The 22,012-nt window shown below is 46.0% G+C and overlaps 1 pseudogene; it reads right to left on the bottom strand.

Annotated features, from left to right (window-relative positions):
* Positions 1 to 5,254: 5,254 nt before the first annotated feature.
* The window catches only part of LOC142813968 (uncharacterized), an 83,426-nt pseudogene continuing 66,668 nt past the window's right edge, over positions 5,255 to 22,012 (bottom strand).

Raw genomic sequence — 22,012 nt, 5'->3', positions numbered from 1 at the left:
TACTTATATGAGGAGGCTGCTGTAATTATGGAAATGCTATACAGACACTTATTCTGCAAGGATAAACAACGGTGAACTTCAGCGACCAAATCAGGCTGAACCTCACTACTGTGGATGGGTTTCTATAAGCTCAAAACTTCTAAAGCCATGCCGCTGAAGGCGAACATTTGGGCAATGAGGTGGTCTTAAAAACAAAGGGAAATACAAATCACTCAAAGATGCAGCGAAGAGAAGGAAATGAAGACGAACAAAGGCTGCATGATCATTATACAGTATGGTGAAGTATCGTGCTTTAAACGGGGATGTATGCTAGAAAAGAACACAGAAAGAGAACGGGAAAGCATTCGCTGCACTCTGAGTCGGCACGATTAAGTGTATGCTCAGTGCTTACCTTGCAATACACATGCATTCATAAGGGTACGTGGCAGGGAAGGCTTCTTGCAGAAGATTTACAAAGGAAAGAATTGAAGGAAAAGGGCAGCGACCTATTATAAATATAGAGTGGGAAACGACGAAGCTAGCATTTCATCCTCTTTGTGCCGGTGTTAATTATTCCCTAAAGGATCAAACGCTAAGCTGCCGCTGAGTTCTCTCGGCCTCTGCTGAAGGACGTAATTCTCGTCTCTGAACCGCTTTCCTGTTGCCGCAAGCCTCAGCATCGTATTTCTCTTCACTTTGCGTTTCCTCTTGCAATCGCTGGCTTTTTTGCCATGAAATATATTTATTGCTCAGGGCCCTTCTTCTAGCAGCATTCTGATATCACGATCGATTTTATTCGTTAGAAGACGAGCCGGCCTCTATGCCGTCTCGCCAGAAACAGGTCGCTGTAGTGGAGTGCCTGCGAATAAGTGGCACATTGAGAGAAAGATTGCTCTCAATGATTGTACAGATAGCTGTCTTATGACAGATGGTTCTTAAATGTGCGAACGTGTAAGTAAATTGGAAGCACATATATCATGGAGATATCATACAATTTTTATTTCAGTTAAAAAAAGCGTGGTGCCAGGATTTATGTCTGCTTTATTGCGATTCATTCCTTATTGAAATTATTATTCATTGACTTATTATTTCATTTTGTTACTTCCAAACTCGTTTCAAAATCAATTTAAAACGAGGCAGGGTGGGTATTAAAAATTTTACGCGTTTGTGAATAGCGCTTTTATTTGTTTTGTTGTTTTCTGTGGCCGCCGTCAGGATGTTCCTGTATCGAAGATACGCGTGGAGGATTGCATTGCCTTCAGAAACGTGCAATGTCTCTTGCGGTAACAACGACAAGGCTGAAAAACTCGCAAAGCTAATGATTTGCAAAAAAAATGTACAATCCGAAATCAGAAACCGAACAATTTTTTAATAAAGATGGGAAGTGGAAAGTGAATGAGTAACTGTCAAGATCAGCCTCCTTTTGCGCGGGTGTTAGTACAATCTGTTTGAAGAATGCTACTGTGGGTCGATAACAATGCGTTGTAGTATGAACGCCTCAGTGCATGACTAATCCTGTCCCGTTAATATTAAAGAGATACTACTTATTCATTTCACTGTTATCATGTATGTGGTGCACAAACTACCATCTGCCGTCCCCGTTTATGTTGTTGCGACAAATAGATGTTTTTCGTGCTCCTGTATTCGTTTACGTTGGTCCAATTTCAATCATCGTTGTGTGTGTACTTTCATTTGTCTGCAACGTGGCTTCTGCAACGCAGCATCACAACATTGCACACAGAATGAAAAGTGGCGGTGTCTCTTCACTGGAACAATCTGAGTTCATATGAGACTGATCTTTTTATTTGTCGACGGTATTTTACCCCTAGTTGTGTGACTGATGCTGAGACTGGAAACAAAAATGACCACTGCACGTGACAATCGGAACAAAGCAAGGAACGAACACCCGTTTAGAGATTTCACTGTTTTTTTCTTTCATCCAAGTTACCACAAAATAGTGAAAAACTTGGGTCCTCGGTATCGCAAACATGAAAACCCCTAAATGAGTTCGTGATGATTCGCTTTGAAGTGCATAAGTCGACTTTATCGAATGTCGTACATTTCATGCGAAAAGCTTGATCCCTGCTAGAATTACTGAAATGCAGCTGCTCTTTGATAATTAACAGTGTAACCTAGTAATCTGTGGAAATGTCGAAACATTGCTCCTGTGTCAACAGTGCTCCTTTGCCCGTGATTCTGGTTGGACATACTTTCCTGCTTGCTTTTATTACTGTCGTACAACGACAACATCACCGCTCCGACGAAAGTAAATAGTACAATAAATTTAGTTGTTCCAGGAAGCACTTATGAATGAAGGCTGCATTAGATTGATTTGAGATTAGGTACAACTTTTGCGGGAATAAAACAGCAGAAAGTCAGCTCATACTAGCTTTATCCTAGGAAAGCAACGTAAAAATAGCGGCAGAACAAACCAGGCAAACGAAAACCAAATTACTGATTGAAAATCAACATATCCAATGAATAAGTTCCTTTATATTTTATTTCATGATGAGCAAGAAGGCTGTGATGATTGCGAGTGTGTTTCGGTGGAGCTGTTCGGTATTGATTCTTAAATGGGGAGTACTCTAAGGATGACCTAGGGGTATTTTGAGCAAGTAGCGGCATTACCGACACAGAAATTCGTGAGAGCTTCCTTGAGTTTACCCTCAGCAGGCTTTTAAAGACGCCTTACTCATTTCAGGGAAGCTGTGTACACCATCCCCCAAAGATAAACAAGCAACGGTGAGAGGGCCATGTATTCTGAACTGTGCCTTGTGACAAGATGGTCCCCTTCTACAGAAGCTCAAGGAGAAAAAAAGATGGAAACAAGCGAGCTCGAAGGGATTTCAGATGAACGAAACGTCGTAGATGAGCAACAAAATATTGGCCACGACCCGTCAATGGCTTTTGCACAAGCTTTCGCTCGTCCTTCGTTTAATAAGAGAGCCTACAGCACCTTCTTCCACCTGCTCAGTTTTTTATGCTGATACTGCTTCAGGTGCGCACATCCTTGTCGAACTTAGTGTAAGCGACAGCGAAGGAAATGAAGAGACGTGGCCGACTCGCTTTTTGCTGTTCTCCTGGGAGACCATCACGTTCGAATGTCAGTGGCTGCTTTGGTGACCGTTGTTTCTAGGAATTAGGCATTAGTTGAAGGATGTTGAGGTGGAGGGTAAAATGTGTGACGCCTTTCGAAGGGATTCAAAGCGTTGTCAGGGGTTCTGTCTTTACGAGTTGTATGTGTGTATTCGCATACTTGCTCAGCATGAACGGAAGATTGGATTGCGTTCTGCGCATGTGTCCTGTGCGTCGCAGGCTTCTTGGGTACCCAAGCTCCCTGAGTACCCAAGCTCTTTGGGGCCCCTATTCTCAACTCTATTATACCCCTGTCACATGGGCACTTAAAAGTCTTTTAAGTAAGCGGTCTTTTTCCGAAAAGGAGTTCCTGACAGCAGACACACGGCACAGAGCGAACTTCTTTTCAGAAGCGGTCTTTTTCGTAAACGGCGTTCGTCGATCTCTTTTACGGCTCCGAATGAGTAGCCTCGAAACCAGTGGGCGCCAGCAATTTTCGAGTGGTGGGAAAAAAAGAGCGAATGCTTATTTTTCTGTCACCAAAACTCTTTGTTAAAACAAATTTCATATCCTGCCGAAGGTGTAATGAACTCTTTTAATGGTTATTTCCTTTTCTACTCTCGTAAGCAGCTACAACGCGTCGGCAATATCACGTGGTGACGCTCGGTCTTGCGCCACGCCATTTTGCACAAGCGAGGAAAGCGTGGCAGTCGTGTGTTTGCCCGTCATTCAAGTGGTCCGAGTCCGAGCGTCTATGGCCAACTCCGCAGATCAAGCAGCCGGCGCCCCACGGAAAAGGCAGCGTCTGCAATGGTCGGAAGCAGACACATGGAGCCTAATCAGACTCTGAGAAGCACAACGGCGAGGTGTACGCCAGCATCGTGGCTGCGCTCACAAGTGCGGGTGTCTGCCGCACGAAGGACCAAGTGCACACGAAAATAGAAAATCTGACACACTCCTACAGGTGAGGCAAATTATTTGAGTAAGCTTGACGCGTCTTAGCGGCCTGTAAGCGTGAGGAGGGAAGTGGGACGACAACAGTGATTATGGGAAAAAATGATTTTTTAAATTGTATTGCAGGTATATTATCGAATGCTTCCAGTAAGTGTACTGGCTATTTGAGCAGCAGAATTTTTTCTCGACCCGGTGAAGCGCATTTGGCGTGGGAAACGTCCGAACAATCTTTTCGAAACGACGCCCCACCGTAGGCAAAACGCTGAACGCCAAGTGAATGGCCACGTTTGGAAGCATGCTTATCGCGCGTTTTAGCCGCACACAAAATTTCTTTTCGGCGATTTGCAGTGGGATTGCTTTACAATGACGCGATGTTGCAGTTACACATGTTTAAGTACAAACGTCAAGCAACGCGTCTTTGTTGTTTGTTAAGCACGCAAACCTGTCATGTAACAAGAAGGAAACGCGCACTTGATGTGGCGCAGGTTTAACAATTCGCTTCTTTCTACTTTTCGCCGCGCGATTGTACATTTTGCATGTACCAGTGGTTTTCTCGGCGCGCAGTTGTCAGTCTTGTAACATCTCTTTATTTTCGTATTCTTCAGGAAATGCCTTAAAAAAGACAACGGGCTCATCCCCACCAAACTGGCCCTTTTTTGTAGAGATCCATAGGTTTCTTGGAAGCCTGCCCGTGAACGACCCCTCTTTAATGGAGGAGGCTGGGATCAGCTCGAGCCCAGCAAGCAGCAGTCCCTCAGTTGAGGAAGTAAGTAACTTCTAGTGGCAGCTACATTCTTTATTGCAAGCAAGTAGCAGCGTTAAGTGCAATGGCAGTGGCTTTTTGTTTTTTGAAGCTGTAACCCACTCTCTGTACCAGTGTAGCACAGTGTGCACCACGTTGGTGCTTCATGTTTGCCTTTAGCCATGTTCTCCGAGATATTGTCGCTGTAGTGTTTTAAATAAACCAACAAAGAAATATATTTTCAGAAAGCATTTTTTTTTTCGTTTAATCAGCCACATCACCACAATAAAGTACGATTTAACATGACATGGTGGCACAAACCAGAACAAATATAACAGAAACAGTCATAAGAGTACATTATGGGACAAATACTGCAGTGGCTGATAAATACATCTGCCCTCACATTGCCATTTCGGCATCACAGAGCTTTTGGAACCATTACACCAGTCCTTAGGGGAAACGTAATGGTTAAGCGATTCGTGTGGGGGTCATCATTGTAACACAAAAAGCACTCTTGTTGACATTTCCTTCGATGTGACATTTACATTGCTCAGACGTATAGCACACAGTTGTTAATGGCTATTTCACATGTGAAAATGTGAAATCACCGCATTTCTGTCATTTTCTTGAAATGCAGCTCATCTCTGGCATGGTGGCCGGATCGTCAAGTGACGATACGGAAGTAGATTGACCCGAATTCACACAGGCTTCATCAGCACCTCGGCAGCCAAGCAACATCCAAGACTGTGTCACCGGGCGCAGTAACAGCTCAAGCGACATTGGAGATGGCGCCCGCAGAAAACCGAGGAATTACACAGGTGCCGAAATAACGGAGAAAATGCTGAATGAGCAGTGGCTCTTGAGGGAGCAATTTGAAGCCGCCCATAAAGAGGAGATGGAAATTCGAACCAAAGCATTAAAGCTGCAGGAGAAACTTGTGGATCCAATGGTTGATTTTTTAAGTAAAATGTGATGCGATTTCCTGTACTCATTCCGGTGATTCTTGTGATTGTTGCGTTTTAGTTCACTTGACTGTAGTAGTCCACAAGCGCGGCCCTTATGTCTGCTGCGTTTCCAACTTGGGATTCTGTTGTGCATGACGGCTGCGAGAAGTCAACGTCTGACTGCTGCACCTCATTTAACCACTGTGGGTGGACATTGTCATTTAAGTGCTCACAAATGTTGCTTAGCACGCAGCATGCCCGTATTACTGAGCGAGCATTGCCTACATGGCACTCCATCTTTTTTGCAGTGAAGCGGAACCTGGCCTTAAGCCTTCCAAATGCATTCTCAACAATTCTCCTGGCTGAACTTAAATGATAGTTGAACTTTTTTTCACTTTAACTAATCTTCCCGCGCTGTCCAAACGGCTTCATCAGGCTGGGTGCCAATAAAATGCTTGGTCACACAGAATTAGTAGTGGTACTACTGTCCCGGCTATGGCGGCAAGTGGAGCTTTAAAAAGGGGACCCTTAATAGCATTGGAGATTTGCGAATACCCAAACACGTGCGAGTCATGGCAGCGTGCAGGTGCTCCAACGTTCATATACCTGAAGCGGTATCTGTGATCCACAAGTGCCAGCAAGATGATACTATACCTGCAAAAAACAAAGAGCGTGGCACGTAAGGTGAATGCAGCGAAGTGCAATGGACACCAAATGTGTGTGCGTGTGTTTTTGTAGTTGTTACAGTCGTGCAGCTACCTTAAAAAACTATCACAAAAGCATGTATATTTGTGTACAGCTAAGAATCTGCTGCTTTCTGTGGTCATTAATGGAGCCAGGGATGTTTTTTTTTCTTGCAGCCTTGTCATATATCTTCAATATAGTAGGTAATAGACATTAGGTTTTCTGCAGATGAGCTGCTGCTTTCTGCGGCCGTTATAAGCATGTCGGAATTATCATTGCAAATGCAATCTGGCATCTTCATGCTGTTGCATTAAAATGCTTACGTGAAAACTGCGTTGCTTGGCTTGCTCTAGTGCCTGTAAATGATGCGAGATGGTAGGAACCAAATTGTGCGTTGACTAAAGCACTTGGCATCGCTTTTTTTTTATTTATTGCGATGTGGACTTGCCCTTGTGGCAGAGCTAAAAGTGAACTATATAGCGTAACGAAAAGGCTGAATAGTGCTGTTTTCTAGGCACATTACAACACGGTATAAATCATGCTTCTTTTACATTAAGAAGTTGTATTAGGCCACTTACCAGCCTTTGTAGTTTTAGTAGTCTGTGGCATGCTCCTTAGGTGGCGAGATTGGAAAGTGGCATCCATCCAAGGCTCCGACGCCTTGGCGGAAACCGGTGACGGCCTCGAATTCCTGAATGTGCCTCGCCATTTCCTCTGCGGTCACCATTTTGATCCACTCGTGTTCCTGTACAGCGACAACAGCCTCGCAAAACTGCCTGTATAAGGTATTTACTGTCGAGCGTCCAACGCCGAAGAGGTTGGCCACAGTCCTATCTTCGGCTGACGAGCACAGCTTGTATAGGGCAATGCCGACTCGCTTCTCAGGAGTGATGGCTTCACGCATGCTGGTGCACTGTCTTTCGAGCTCACTGCGCAAGCTCTCCACAATGAAACGAAATGTGGACGGGTACACTCGAAAAGATTGCTTGAAGTTCTGCTCACCGATGTGAGGTAGAGCTCCCTCCAACCACCTCTCGTTTCGTCTGAAGGCCCAGATCGATCGATCGCAGGCCTTCTCCGACAGCTCCTGTGCGCACAGCAAGAAATTGCTGAACAGCAGTTGCTGCTTTATCCTCTCCTTGGCGGCTTTTGCAGCGTCTGCCTCGCTTTCCAGAGCGAGAAGGCAGGCCGTGAGGCTTGCGATCCTCGCTTTTTCTCCCGTACGGTCGCCCATAACGTGTCGAGAGCAGTCGAGAGCAGCGAAAAACAAATACGGTTAATAAAAGCCCAGTGGTGCCAGACGGACTTGTGCACGTCGCTAGTTATGGGAATGCTTCCTTATCTAGTGCAAAAAACTTTCACATTGGTGTTTCTTCATCTCTTATTCTTAAATTTATTTGAAAAAACGAGCAGTGCAACAAGTCTTTAATTTGTACATCGTGATACATAGTTTAATTTTCATTGCTACTATTTTGACTGCTAGCGCCACGCTTTCGCTAGCGTCTTCGAACGAAAACACTAAAAGGAGATCGTTGCTGCCGTGTGTCTGCGCCGCAAACACCTCTTTGTTAAAAGTCTTTCAACTTCGTAAAAGACCGCTTACTTGAAAGACTTTTTGCGCGCCCGTGTGACACAGACATTAGTTCACTGTCAGCGGGGGCTGTGTGCTTGGGATCGTAGTGACACTGCTGGCCATAAAAGTTTCGCTTGTTCATTTTTATTTTTTCTTAGAGCGGAGATAGCTGGCGATAAATGTTGATTATGTCTGGAAAAAAAATACCGAAAAAATTTAGAACACAAGCTTCGCTCCTACTTGTGTAAAAAGCATGCGAATCAACATTGAAACAAGCACTAATTTTATAGACGTCACATGTCTGTGTAAGTCTACCGCCAGTGCAAGGTCAAGAAAACTATCAGGGGTGCTATGTGGGGTAGCTCCAGCTTCTTGACGCCTGTGGTTGTTCGGAGTTCAACCCACTTGGTCATGACAGTCATACAGTGCTGAGAGCAAGAAAACAACATTTCTTAAAATGACGTCAAAAACGCATGTCACATCACAAACGCTTGTTCGGACTTTCAGACTGTTCACTCAGAAACACCTGCTGCAAACGCGTCGTTCCGTCATTGAGCACACACATCAACAGCGCAGGAACGCGAGCGTGGATGTTGCACCCTCTCTTTTGAAACTGAATGCCGCTCCTTTCATAGGCGGGCTCGCAGGTGTTTGTCCTCTTTCATGAAATTTCTTTTATTCCACCTGCCGCATAAGAATTCCCACCCACAAAGGCAACAAGCACGCACACGCAGCACTTGTGCAGCTCGTTTTGCTTCTAGCCAAGGTAAATAAATGAACAAGTTTATTTAGATTACACGTCTGAGGATTTTTCTGCACTTACGAATCGGTAGAATCAATGTCTCCACACATAAGTATATATATAGCAACATTTGCAGCAAAAAAAAAACCATTTGGGCTAGTTGGTAGTGGATCATTATGGAAGATAGAAGTGGGGCGCGGTGCATGACGTGAACTGAAAGAGAGAACAACAACACAAGCGCACAAGTGTGACGTACCGTGTCCCACTTATATCTTTCATTATAGTGACATTTATCGCCGCAAATGGACCAGGGGTGCTTATTTAATGTCGGTAAGTGGTACAGTAGCACCGGATGGGAAGATTATCGCTCGAGAGTCAACCACCCTAACGTCCCAGGGGCATTGCAGCATGTTTCTGAGCAGAGCAAATCAAAATTTCGTATTCCTCTTTCCCTCGTTGGCTAATCCAGGCCACAAAAATTGCCCACGGTATAAAGTCTACACCTTTTCTCTCTATTCTGAGCCATCCATGCGTTGCCATTCTTTATGAGCTTTTATCTCCGCTGGCGATTACAAAATAGCTGGGAACGATGTGGCAAAGCTTGGGGGGGGGGGGGGGGGCACTGCTTCATTTAAACAGCTTACTCAGACGGGAGTGATCGCACCTTAAGGACCAGCCGAAACAGCGAGTGAAGCTTGCATGGTACCCTGCAGCCCATCATCGAAAGAGTATTCTAGGACGCGGCGCATATGTAGTTCATGGCCGATGCTCGCGCCATAACCTACAAATCGTGCTTGACTGTACATCGTGAGTGAAGTGAAAGTGAATGCCAGACCCCGTAGACACGTGCTAATATCATTTTAGTTCTTCGTGCGTTTGTGTTTAGTTTGCGAGATTAAGCCTATTGATAAATAGCGCCGCTTGCAGGTCTTGCAGCGTGAGCATTGCTCGTCGGCAAGAGCAAACGTGGTGGGTGCTCCCGATGTATACGGCGGGCGTCTTTCAATCAAAGTGATTGGCGTGCGAACTCAGATACAAGCTCGTTGAATCTGAGAAGACGTGAGTTCAGCTTGTAAATAAATGTCATAATGCTAGTGTAGCCTTGAAGCGTTTCCTGCGCTGGACGCTAAGCGGCGGCTCCTTTGGATACGGCATTATTTGGTCAGCTTGCAATTCTTTACAAGGATAGGGCATTAGAGGAGCTCTGCCTTCGTCTGCTCGCACTTCATACCAATTAAGTTTGGTCTAAATTATGACGGCATAATTACGCATGTTCTAATTACCATGACATTGAATGGTGCTGTCATTATTGAAAACACTTTAACCAAAGCCTTTCCCCCTTCATAATTGCGTGGCTAATTAGGGCACCTAATTAGAATTCTTTAGCGATCAAGGTCATTACTACCTTGGTTTTAATGAACGCACTCCTAGTTATTGCCATACTTGATACTATATTTTAATTAGCTTTGCCTTGGCTCTACATGACTTTTATATTGTGGTATTAGCAAAATATGGCTTAATGAGCTTGGTCTTAGCATGACATGACTAAATAAGCTAAGTCATAGCATGTGCTGATTGAATTAGCTAGGTAAACCACACAGCAAATTAACTAATGAACCGTCAGCTGCTGACCCGCAGGTCGCGGGATCAAATCTCGGCTGCGGTGGCTGCATTTCCGATGGAGGTGGAAATGTTGTAGGCCAGTGTGCTCAGATTTGGGTGCACGTTAAAGAACACCAGGTGGTCAAAATTTCCGGAGCCCTCCACTACGGCATCTCTCATAATCATATAGTGATTTTGGGACGTTAAACCCACATATCAATCAATCAATAGTCAGCCGGGTGAAAGCTGAAGAAAGGAACGGAGGTGGCATGAGCTGGACGAGCAACGCGCTAGAATGCATGCAGGCCGACCATGACGAATATACACGGCGCTTCGACGAGTGTTGTAAGGCATTCGGCCAGAAGCAAGCTCGGAGGCCACAGTGCTGATTATTGAAACGCATACCTCGTGAACGTTCCATAGCTCTAAAAATTATCATTAGCAAACGTTCCTGACACTTTTCTTTAATGGGTACGTTTCTGCATTGAGTGGAAAGACAAGCAGATGAAAAAAGGGGTTTTCGGTTTAAACCCTTTATCGGCCACCATTTACATGATGTCACGTTCTATTCTAACCACTTTCTATGCTAACCACCGCGCACGCTAAAGAATGCATTTGACCTTTGCTTGTTGTTTGCTCGTTCAATTAAAGGTGTCGCCAGAGCTCGGAAAGAATCGCAGTTTCGCAAACTTGACTCATCCGGCTTGCACTCTGTTACGCCTGCAAGTCTACAGCGGACGTCCGTGCCTCTGAAAAAGGCAATCTGTGTCAAGGCCAGCCCGCCTGACGCGAACAACTCAACGGCGTAAACACGCGTGGCGCCTTTCTGGCGCGCACGTGCTTTGAGTCAGCGCAGCCAGCGAGCCCGTAAACAACCGGCGTCTTCCTGTCGGGGGGGGGGGGGGTGACGCAATGCGCGGCGACGTCACTCGTCCTTGGGTGCAGCCACCTGCAGCGCAGCCTCTCCAGATTCGATTAGAAAGAAGGACGCGGCCCAGCGGCGACCCCATTGGAGGAGTCTGGCCTCACGACCAGCGGCGCTTCTGGTTGGACATTTGGGTCGGACCCGGGACACATAAAAGAAGCCCTGCGGCGCGTCGAGAGAGACCCCTTTTTACAGCGGACCCATTTTAGAGCAGACCTATGTGTTAGAGAGGAGAGCTCGGCTCTTCGAGTCTCTGTCGGCCCCAGTGCCGAATTTGTAACGCCTCTGTATATATGTTGTACATAAACCTTGTTTAACTCACCGTCGTCTCGTCCGCTCGTCTATCAGCTCTGCGCAGAAGCAGTCGCGAGCTGAAAAACCTACGCTACCAAACGGCTGGTGACCTTTCCGGCGGAGTTCGAAGCAGTGGCACCTTCGGGACCGTGTTGGCGTCACCGTCTTTCGAAACAGTGGTTGCAGCGGTGAGATTCGTAGCGCCCTTCGTAACGTCGTCGGAGGTGCTCTTCGCAACAGTGGTTGGCAGCTGCGGGATCGGCCGGCGTCAGCGACATCGATGCGTGAGTGCCTGATGTTTTCCCCTTAGTTCACCAGACTACTGTAGCTCAGGTTGTAGTAGTTTAGAGAAGGGCTGTGTGAAGCATTGAAGTGAGGTTTGATCGTTTCAAGCAAAGTCGAAGTGCTTTGAAACCAAAGTTAATGCGGAGGGGGTAAACACGGGAGTGTGAAAAATTGCTTGCGCGTCTTGCTAGTTGAATTATAGTGGGTACGGCAAGTAAATTGTTAACAGGGGCAAACAGCAAGAGGCTAGTGTGAACGATGGAGAACCTTAAAGTGAAGGAACTCATCGAAATTTGTGAGGAACTCGGCATTACTTTGAGCCGTGCGAAACGAAAGCAAGCGATCCTTGAGATCATGAGAGATGAAGGAGTTTCGGCTGATGAAGTCGATGAGGCCTGGGTGGATATCAAAGCACGCCGCGAGGAGGCTGAAAGGCGAGAAGCTCACGAACGTGAAGAAGCTGAAAGGCGAGAAGCTCGCGAAGAAGCTGAAAGGCGAGAAGCTCGCGAACGGGAAGAAGCTGAAAGGCGCAAGCGTCGCGAGCGCGCGGAGGCCGAGAGACAGGAGCGCCTCGAGTTGAAACGAATAGAATTGGCAATCCTACAGTGTTCGCAGGCGCCTAGCGTAGCTTCTCCGACGATTCAGGTCAGTGGTTTTAGAATTCGGGACCAACTGCCACCGTTCGTAGTAGGCGAAGACATGGCGAAGTATCTCGTCAAGTTTGAACACGTGTGTGAGCGAAACGCTTTGGAGCAGTCTCTTTGGGCGCAGAACCTGTTAGCTCTTCTTCCCGGCGAAGTGTCCGACGCGATAACTTGCTTGCGAGGGAAGCGTTTGAGAGCTATGACGAGGTTAAGGAAGTGCTCTTGAGACGTTATAAGTTGTCGCCCGAGGCTTTCAGGCAAAGGTTCCGGTATGCTAAAAAGGGGAAAGAGTCACACGTTGACTTCGCGTTTCGTCTTAAAGCCGATTTAATTGAATGGCTCAAGGGCGAAGGTGTTTATGACGACCGCGATAAAGTGGTGGAATGCGTTGCATTGGAACAATTCTACCGCTGCATCGAGGAGGATGTCAAACTTTGGCTGCAGGACAAACTTGGTGAAGTACAGCTAAATAAGGCAGCAGAGTTAGCTGAGGAGTATTATACTCGCCGAAAGTTGCACAGCAGGGCAGTGCGCGTTGAAAAAGATGAAAGAAAAGAGGGCTTTTCAAAGAACCCTGATCAACGGAAACCCGCTCCGCACCATAATTTCAAGAAGGACCCGTCCCTTACGTAGGACAGTGTAGGGGAAGGGCAAACAGAAGCGGAGAAATCGAGTGAGGTTCCTGAACAACGCACTGATACCACACGGGCGTTTGAATCACGGAAGTCACTAATCTGCTACAACTGCAAAAAGGAAGGGCACATCGCGTTAAACTGTAAGCAAAAGTTTGCTTTCGCAACAATTCGAGAATCGGAAAAGGACATGCGGTTGTTAGAGCCATATCTCAGAGAAATTAGTGTGAACGGGAAAGCGTGTCCAGCACTTAGAGACTCCACGGCAACCATGGACGTTGTCCATCCTTCATTGGTGTCTCCGGATGACTTTACAGGAGAATGCGCGTGGATCAGGCAAGTCGCCGAGGAGCAGAGTGCTCGCTTACCAATCGCCACGGTTGTCATTGAAGGCCCGTTCGGTAAGCTTCGCACCGAAGCGGCTGTGTCTGCCGCGCTAAACGATCGTTTTCCTTATCTTTTCTCCAACAACTCAGAGCAGCTTCTCAAAGAGCAGGGTAAATTGTTCTTCCCCAACTTATCGTACATGGCCCTCACGCGATCGCAAGCGCGGATGCTTTCGCGGAAGCTTGATCTTGTTCAATGTGGTGAACTTTCAAGTGACATTGTCGGCGGGTCGACGGAACCCCAGAAAGGAAATTTTCCGCGTGAGTCATGTGAGCAGTCACGCGAGCGGCCCGTCGTCGAAGCGACCGGCGCGGTATGCGTAGGGGGAGACATGGCGCCATTGAGTCAGAGCGAGAGGGTTGCAACGCTCTCGCCTGTAGCGGAAAGTTGTAGCGAGCTGTCGAGGGTTGATAGAGAGACGCTCATTCAAGAGCAGCGTGAGGACTTCTCGATTAAAGCGCCAGAGGAAAGCCACATGAAAGCTTCACAAATGTTGTCGAAGGAGTACTACGACAAATCGGCAAAGAAGCGTGCTTTTGAAGTAGGAAGTCAGGTAATGCTGCTGCAGCCCTCCAAAAGGAACAAGCTTGAGGTTGATTGGGAAGGGCCTGCCAAAGTAATATCGAAGCTTTCCGATACGAATTATGAAGTGAAATTAGGAAGGCAGCCAAACAAATTTTATCACAGTAACTTGAAAGCAGTCGTAAATTTACTTTTAAGTGCTTCAGAGGAAGAGGGAGCGGAAATTTTGAGTTCTAGTGATGTAATCGAAAGGGGATCGGAGGTAACCTTGGAGCAGTTGAACCTAGAACCTAGGTTAAGTGAAGTCCAGAAGGAGGACCTGAGAGAGATTGTTTTGGGGTTTGAAGACGTGTTTTCGGACTGTCGAGGAAACACGACGGTGATCGAACACGATACCGAGCTAACTTGTGAGGAGCCAATCCGTAGCAAGCCGTGTCGTTGTTCCGCCGTGCAACGTCGCAAGTATGAGCAGCTCTTGGTACCACATAGGTATCGTCGCCTAAAAGTGGCCGGTTACTGAAGTGGAGGGCGATACTCCAACAGCTCAACTTGACGTTCGCTAAAGAAAAAAGGAAAGCTAAACGCTAATGCAGGTGCATTGAGCAGTGCGTTCTAGCTAGTACCTTCTCAACCTTTCGGTTTCTCGCTGGCGTTTCGGGGCAAAATTTTGACCTCATCACGACCTGAGCTGAGCGCTCTCGTCCAGAGTGAGCTCAAGGAGCCAACTTTGTTGTATTCTAATTCGTTACGTTGTTGTACGTGTAAAAAAAATTGAGTTCTCATTTTAAGAGACTTGTGTCCAACGTGTGCCTCTTGATGTAGAGGGAACGAAATTCCGATAGACGCGTAGCTAGGTATATGTTGTACTATACTTTGTCTGGTGTTCTGTCGGGTGAGCGAGGGCACTTGCTTGTGTCCTGTGTTTTCTGTTGTCGAACCGTTCTTCGCAAGTTGCAGAACCATCGACAAGTGCTGAAACCAAGGATCGTTAGAGACGAGCGAAGCTGGTCGTAAAGTTGTGGCGACAAGCCAGTGGAGCTGGGATCCGTCCTCAAGAATGGGATGTGTACCCGGAACGGAGTCTGGAGCTGCATTCTCCCCATGGCCATGGAGGCGAACCTGGAGGGACCTGGCGAACGAGCGCGCCTGTCATCCGAGTCACGTGGAAGCAGCTCGTCTTTTCTGCGCATTGTCTGGCGGCGGGGGTGCTGTTATGCCTGCGAGTCCACAGCGGACGTCCGTGCCTCTGAAAAAAGCAATCTGTGTCAAGGCCAGCCCGCCTGACGCGAACAACTCAACGGCGTAAACACGCGCGGCGCCTTTCTGGCGCGCACGTGCTGTGAGTCAGCGCAGCCAGCGAGCCCGTAAACAACCGGCGTCTTCCTGTCGGGGGGGGGGGGGGGGTGACGCAATGCGCGGCGACGTCACTCGTCCTTGCGTGCAGCCACCTGCAGCGCAGCCTCTCCAGATTCGATGAAAAAGAAGGACGCGGCCCAGCGGCGACCCCATTGGAGGAGTCTGGCCTCACGACCAGCGGCGCTTCTGGTTGGACATTTGGGTCGGACCCGGGGCACATAAAAGAAGCCCTGCGGCGCGTCGAGAGAGACCCCTTTTTACAGCGGACCCATTTTAGAGCAGACCTATGTGTTAGAGAGGAGAGCTCGGCTCTTCGAGTCTCTGTCGGCCCCAGTGCCGAATTTGTAACGCCTCTGTATATATGCTGTACATAAACCTTGTTTAACTCACCGTCGTCTCGTCCGCTCGTCTATCAGCTCTGCGCAGAAGCAGTCGCGAGCTGAAAAACCGACGCTACCAAACGGCTGGTGACCTTTCCGGCGGAGTTCGAAGCAGTGGCGCCTTCGGGACCGTGTTGGCGTCGCCGTCTTTCGAAACAGTGGTTGCAGCGGTGAGATTCGTAGCGCCCTTCGTAACGTCGTCAGAGGTGCGCTTCGCAACAACCCCTAGTCTCTATTTTTCAGGCCCTTTACGACGGAATGTCGTCCGCCTTGGTGGACCAGTGACTATGGGGTGCCCGGCTGCTGATCTAAAGGTGACGGGTTCGATCCTGGTGGTTTGATTGATTGATTGATTTGTGGGGTTTAACGTCCCAAAACCACTATTTGATTATGAGAGACGCCGTAGTGGAGGGCTCCGGCAATTTCGACGACCTGGGGTTCTTTAACGTGCACCCAAATCTGAGTACACGGGCCTACAACATTTCCGCCTCCATCGGAAATGCAGCCGCCACAGCCGGGATTTATTCCCGCGACCTGCGGGTCAGCATCCAAGTACCTTAGCCACTAGACCACTGTGGCGGGGCTCGATCCTGGTGGTGGTAGTGGATTTTGGATGGAGGTGAAATGGCAGAGGCCCGTGTGCTGTGCGGTGCCAGGGCACGTTAAAGAACACCAGCGGTCGAACTTTCCGGAGCCCCCCCCCCCTTTGGCATATCTCACAATCATATTTCTTTCCACTGTGGGGCAAAGGTCAGATAGTGAGGAAGAGAGAGCAAAAGAAACAGGGTAGTCCTGTCTTGAAGTAACGGAAAAGGTTCGAAGCGAAAGCTACAGCGCTCTCTTTGAACATCCAGTGTTGCAACAATTGTCGCGAAACATCACGCTCCTCGTTTAGCACTGGCGATTACCACATGCTGTCAGGATGAAGATGGATACGCTCGGTTCTGCTTGCTGTGGATCAGGGGTAAAACTGAAAGAAGACTGAAACAGAAATTGCAGGAAACGCCTTGAGTAGTCCAAACAGTAGGCGAGCTTTACGACATCAAGCGGGATTTCAGAATCATTTTTCTCTGCCCTCTTATCTCTGTATTTATTCTGTTTTTTTAGCTGAACCAGGTTAATACAAAGGTACTGCGCTCAGGCCACTTGATATAAACAAGAACAAAACAATGTACATGATAACACATTGCGATCAGCAGTCATTTCTTATTTGATTTAGACCAGTTTGCATGCTCGAGTTACATCAGGGTTTTCGGTTCACTACTGTCTTTAGAGCTGTGAAAATAAGTAGAACGTATATTTTGATAAAAAATGATCTGATTACCTAGATGTCGCACCAGGATTTAATGTAAAAGGTACCGGCGAGGAGTGTATTACACATTTAACAGTGTTGCAAAGCTTCGATTGTTGAAGACAACCGTTCGGTTTTATGTGATACATAAAGCCCCTCTTTTTTCTAGCCTCCAAAATGTCAGTTCCTCGCGAAGAACGAAGTAATCTTCTTGTGTTCACAGTTTGTTTCTTTGCCTAATGAGCGTGTGTTAATGATCTCAAGGCCAAGTTTTAGAGATTATGAAACATCGTATAAAAGAAAAAAAAACATTTGCTCAACATCAAAAGCTGGGTGCCGAACTAACAAGTGATATTCACTTACACGCCACTTTCCGCAGATCTTGTGAGTTGAATGTGAGCAAATAATAAACAGAACTAATTTGAAACTAAAGTGATAATATATACATACATTAATAAACCGCAAGGTTTCTCTTTTTTGTGACACTTTAAAAAAAAGTTAAAAGCACGTGCAGGTACCTCTCCAGCCTGGATGAAAGGCTTGCGCCCGTAGCTATATGTGAACTTTCACAGCGCAATATTAAAACCTACTTTGAGAGTGACCTGCAACCTGAAACGAAAGCTGTGAAATAGGACACAAGAGGAAAGGCTACGACTTCCTTGGACAATAGTTCCTCGCTCCCACATCAACTATGTTCTTCGCCCACGCTGACTGACTCATCGTAGTCATGCATTTTTTTAGTTAAACATGATCAATTCTTGAATGGAAGATATCTCCGGTTTTCCTGCCTGTTGGCGGCAGTAAAACCCAGTACTGGAAGCACTTGTATTTCTCCAAAAATTAAAACGGGTGTCACAAAACGGGTGCTAAAAAAGTGCGACAAAAATATTGCAGCAGCTCCAACGCATACTCTTGGAATCTACGTTGAGTCAAGCTTCTTCGGATCTTCGTTTTTATTCAATGTTTTGATGCGAAATACGGGGGGCACATTAACGAAATATTGGAGGACGACTTTTGGCCAAACTTGAAATCCTCAAATACTTTGTTTGATTCGGGGGGTTTAACTTCCCTAAACTACTATGTGATTACGAGAGACGCCGTAGTAAAGGGCTCCGGAAATTTCGACCACCTGGGGCTCTTTAACGTCTACCCAAATCAAAGCACACGGGCCTACAGCATTTTCGCCTCCATCGAAAATGCGGCCGCCGCAGCCTGGATTCGGTTCCGCAATCTGCGGGTCAGTTGTCGAGTACCTTAGCCACAAGACCACCACGGCGGGGCATCCTCAAATTATTTAGGACGTGTAGACAGCAAGACGGATAAGTAAAACTAGGAAAGAAAACCTAAAATGAAACTGTCACCTGAATTCAAGAACCGATTCAACAACGACATTGAAAACATGAACTGACTTCGACAGAACACGGAAAAATTGCCTATGCCAAGTCTTACTAGTAAACAAGGCACCCAATAAACCTGGCTACTTTGTGCCTACAGAGTATAGTAAATCAGACAAGGTTTGACATGCTTCAGGCAAAGCGCCTGCTAGCCAAGACATTATATAATAGTTTTGAGACACCAAGGAGAACTGTTCTAGCTTTTGCTTCTTCTTCAACAGATGCGTTTGAGCTGCCTGAAGAAAATACACCAGAAACATATACCATGCAGTCACATGAAGCGCCGACTTCCAACAGTTGCATGCTTAGGCTTCACTTAAGTGCGTATTCTACGTTGTTAACGTGTTCTCCTCGGTTAGTTCAAACGTCTCTACTCAATATATGAACTAAATACCTCAACATGTTATACTTCAGTTTTATTTTGCTCTGATGAATGATAACTCATACCATACGGCGTGACAATGATCTAGCACGCTGTTCAGAATTGCCGGCTAAGAGCACGCTTACTGAAAGAAAAAATTATCTCTCAATCATGCTTCGTTTCCACCAGGACTATCACTGGCATTTTTTTTTTTTTGCTGCTTCTACATCAGTTCTGGCTGTTCACTTAGTGCGAGACTGGAGAAACACAAGCGGACCGGGGAAAAAAAGAATTCAAAGTTTCAGTCCTAATTAAGTTTGAGCAGCACCTCGACAGACGGTACAGTAGAAAAGCTATAAAATCCAATTTCTTTCGGTGTAAAGGTTCTTTGAAAATGGTCCCTAGAGGATGAAAGGAAAGCAGTTCAAATATTGACCTTGAGTGTCTCAGCTTCGACAAAAAAAACTCAAGAATAAAGTTACCACCATTATTATTATGGTTAGCTTTTTCGTCTTAAGGCATTTTACAATTTCTTTTAGTGTTTTTGCTTATATTTGGGGAGTATATCACTGGCTTCAGTTCGCAGCCTCTCAGGTGATTTGTAATTATTTTTTTATTCCGCTGAGTGTCAAAAAAATCGGAATGCTCTTTTACAAGTTGAGAAGTTCATATTCATACCTTGTTCGCAACTGAAAAAAATTACTCGTATATGTGATTACGTGAATAAACTACAAAAATATTTTCTTCTGAAAACATCGGCATGTGTTGAATGTGTTAACAACAAATTGTTAGGATTTATTGTACCAAAACCACCGAAGGAACATGAAGAGACGTCGTAGTAGAGGATTCCGAAAAATTCGTCCACCTACAGTTCGTAAACGTGCACCTAAATCATGCACACGGGCCTCAAACATTTCCGCCTGCATCGAAATTGTGGCTGCCGCAAGCAGGATTCAATCCCACAACCTGCGAGTCAGCAGCCTAGTGCCTTACCTACTGGACAATCTTGGTGCGTATGTCTCGGATGTAAACAGTATGATGAATTGAAACCCTTCGTGTGATGACCAGCCATTATTACATTATTCGTTACCTATTAATTTTTTATTCACACTTCCGAAGTGCTATTTTAATGTTAAAGTCTTTACTTATAGTCGTAAAAGATGTCGTCACAATTCTTAGCAAGGAGACCTCCAATGCAGCGACAGTTGCCAAGCAATCGCGACTTCCGCCATCTTAACTACAACTAATCACCTCATCATGCGTGTTCGCTGCATATGTGAGTCCATTATGTCTGTAATTTACTTTCTTTTTCTAGAGGGCTTTTTTGGAACATCTACACTTACGATCATTTTGTACAAAAGAATTTAAAGAAATAAGAATAAACTTGGGAGTTGCAACGCTTTGCCTTCAATGGCATATAGAACGCCATAGCCTAATCAAACACCGTAAATTGACAGGGAGAGATAAAACAAGGGAGCTCTTTGCCCAAAAAATGCTCCACAAAAAAAAACAAAAAAAGCAAAGCCAGGCTACTCTTGCAACATTCCTTTCAATCCATAAGTAATTCTCGCAGATAAAACAAACGAAGAAAGTTTTTCTGAAACTCTTCTTGAAACACGGCATTCTTAGACCAGCTATCAATCAGGATCTGGTCTATGCATCAAGCAGTGGCTCGTGACAATGTTAGGTATACCACTTCTGCTCGTGGTTACTGTCGAGGCTTAAGTGTCACTACTTCAGTCAACTACTTGTAGCAGGGGCTTGCTTTTGGCCATGGATAGGTCACGATGAGGGACCATTTGAATACCTAAGCTCTTTATTTTGCATGGCCCATCATGTGTCCGTGCGCATCGTTATTCTTTTTTTTTTCAAGAATGTTTCTTTAGGTGTGACGGCAAATGTGGGAACAAGCTTCTACAAGGTCAAATAAAGCATTTTAAAGGACTCAGAGAAAATAGAAGCTTTAGATACTCTTTAAAAGGCATCTTGGTCCTAAGAAAGAAGGAAAACGTTCAAACAAACCTTTGGCTCGAATTCACCAAGTTATTTCGCCAATGCTCTTTGCAATTGGGTGGCCGCGTCTTCGCGAATAATATACAGAATGCCATAATGGACCGAAATGTTTTCTTCGGACTAGTTACAGCATTAGCATGTTTTTATGAACAGGGGCCTTCATCTAAATCTGGGCAAGGTAACTTGATCATTTCTGCAAAAGCTTTCACTACAGCAATAACATTAAGTCTGAAAGCACGCTGTTGTATTTGATTTTTTTTTGTGGAGAGCTGGTTATTCGATTTTGCTCCGCAGGGCCTAGGCAGGAAAACAATATACGTTCAAACGTAGAAAAACAATTATAACGTTGGTGGCAGCTTTAGCGAGATGATGAATCGTTACATTTCCCAAATGATGCCTTTAGAAATGGCTCCACGTTTTCTCATTATGATGTGCATACTGCAACGTTTCTTCTACGTGAATTCACATAAATGAAGAAAACAGAAAAAGATACAAGCTCTACAATTAATCTTACAACCAACTATGAACGACGACAGTCACCATCGTTTCTGCAGTGAACTTTAAAATTAGGTGTTTTGATGTTGTGTCTCCATTTACTTTTTGTCTGGCACCATTTTCGGGCGAGACTAAGTCTCTTCCTACCCCTCCCGGCTCTATTTGCCATTTGCGCTAACATAACCCTCACGATGAATTGAGGGAAAGTTCTCAGGACTTAAATAGCGGTGGCCAGTGAGCTAAATCCCAGCAGCGCGCCGAGATGGTGTTCGTGCCGTAAGATGGCTTCACAGCACAACAGTACTGCAGTTGCTACTGCGAGACGCATTGCGAACACCGACTAAATACCCTCGAAACTCACTCACGTAAACTTAGACAAAATATTTAAAACAGCAGCGATGCACTCAAGTATGCAGCAAAGAATATTGAAATCTGGTAGGAGGCATTAGGTTGGTGCGGCGGAATTTATGCGCAGCATGATCGACGCTCTGCTCTGCTTCGACCATGCACTGACCGTCCTAGTCAGACAAGTTTTTTCTTGTTTTCCACTTAAAAACATTATGTAAATACTCGCTTCGAGGAGATTTTACGGCACAGCGTGAACTGACAGCGGCGAATGTGGAACTGTCGGCTCAGCTTCGGGCATGGATATCGAAATGTGAGTGATGTTTTGGTGCACATCCGGTTCCCCGGAGAAGATCATCATGCTGAGGTCTTTTCTTTAGGATGTTTAGAACC

This window comes from Rhipicephalus microplus, chromosome 4 (genome assembly GCF_043290135.1).
Source record: "Rhipicephalus microplus isolate Deutch F79 chromosome 4, USDA_Rmic, whole genome shotgun sequence".
Taxonomy (NCBI): domain Eukaryota; kingdom Metazoa; phylum Arthropoda; class Arachnida; order Ixodida; family Ixodidae; genus Rhipicephalus; species Rhipicephalus microplus.
Note: the sequence above shows the minus strand (reverse complement) of the source record. Positions and strands in the feature narration are given on the sequence as shown.